Source organism: Penaeus monodon, chromosome 15 (assembly GCF_015228065.2).
Source record: "Penaeus monodon isolate SGIC_2016 chromosome 15, NSTDA_Pmon_1, whole genome shotgun sequence".
NCBI lineage: Eukaryota > Metazoa > Arthropoda > Malacostraca > Decapoda > Penaeidae > Penaeus > Penaeus monodon.
This window is the reverse complement of record NC_051400.1, coordinates 47,785,791-47,786,216: the sequence shown is the minus strand read 5'-3', so window position 1 is coordinate 47,786,216 and position 426 is coordinate 47,785,791. Positions and strand designations below refer to the sequence as shown.

The 426-nt window shown below is 39.0% G+C and overlaps 1 long non-coding RNA gene across 1 annotated transcript in view; it reads right to left on the bottom strand.

The window, feature by feature from the left end:
- Nucleotides 1-426, bottom strand: part of LOC119582188 — a 7,867-nt gene continuing 7,441 nt past the window's right edge. The window contains exon 3 of the long non-coding RNA XR_005229628.1: nt 1-89. This is a non-coding gene — a long non-coding RNA (uncharacterized LOC119582188). The remainder of the gene's footprint in view (nt 90-426) is intronic.

Genomic DNA, 426 nt, shown 5'->3' with positions numbered 1-426 from the left:
GCTTCGAATGGACGTCACGCTTGATTCAGCAGGAGCAAGCAGCAGGTTCAGCAAGCAATCCAAGCGATGAAGAGTGATCCAACAAACATCTGAAAGCAAAAAAAAAGATCGTATGATTCATGTTAAATCTCATATGAACCCACAACGAGAACAAGACACGCCATTATTCGTTCGTGTTACTCAAATCACGAAGAATGAAAGGTCGCGAAAATCAACTAAATCCATCTATTAGATTAAAACTTGTGAATATTTTGAATGAAAGTTCAGTAGCACATTCATGAAGTCAGCTGTCAGTCACAGTGTCCTAATTCACCAGTTGCTGTTATGTCAGTCTTATCAGCTTTTCAGTCTGACAACAATACCTGTAAATGACTGATAACTGTAGCCGTGAGGAAAAGCTAACCATGAATGCATTTAGATATGGTT